This window comes from Otolemur garnettii, unplaced genomic scaffold, assembly GCF_000181295.1.
Source record: "Otolemur garnettii isolate 467f Iridium unplaced genomic scaffold, OtoGar3 scaffold00083, whole genome shotgun sequence".
NCBI lineage: Eukaryota > Metazoa > Chordata > Mammalia > Primates > Galagidae > Otolemur > Otolemur garnettii.
This window is the reverse complement of record NW_003852478.1, coordinates 1,737,258-1,737,857: the sequence shown is the minus strand read 5'-3', so window position 1 is coordinate 1,737,857 and position 600 is coordinate 1,737,258.

Genomic DNA, 600 nt, shown 5'->3' with positions numbered 1-600 from the left:
GCCCCCGCAAGAGAGTCATCATCCTCCGATCTTTTGGAGATCATTGCCTGCACGCCAACATTTGCAGTAATTCCTATTAGGAGCCTGACATCTTTGTCATAATCAAAACCTATTCTTCCCGGCCTGCTCGCCCCTTCCTCACCTTAATGGGAGCGTAAAAAACTAGTTATACTTGGCAAACAGGAAAGGGAGATAAAAAAGGAAGGAAGGAAGAAGCGAGGGAGGGAGGGAGGGAGGGAGGGAGAGAGGACAGACAGTGAGCGAAATGAATGGACTAGAGAAGCTGCGTTTCCCCGGCTGGTTTCGCCAGTTTCCCAGCCCGCTGCCCAGCCCGCCGCCCAGCGCCAGCTCCGCAGGCTCGGCCCCGCCCCCTAGCGTCGGCGCCCGGCAGGCCGCGGCCGCAGCCTATCTCTTTAAGTGACAGCTGTGGCTCTAGTCCCAGTCCCGGGCTTGACGTCAGTGCCGCCTCCTGGGCTGCGAGGAGTAGTTAGCGCCACCGTCCGCGCTCCGGGCTGGCGGCGCGCTCTCAAGCTGCTGGGGCGGCGAGTTTTCTTTGCTCCGGCCCCTCCTCCCGCCCTCCCCGCGGAGAGCCGGGCAGCC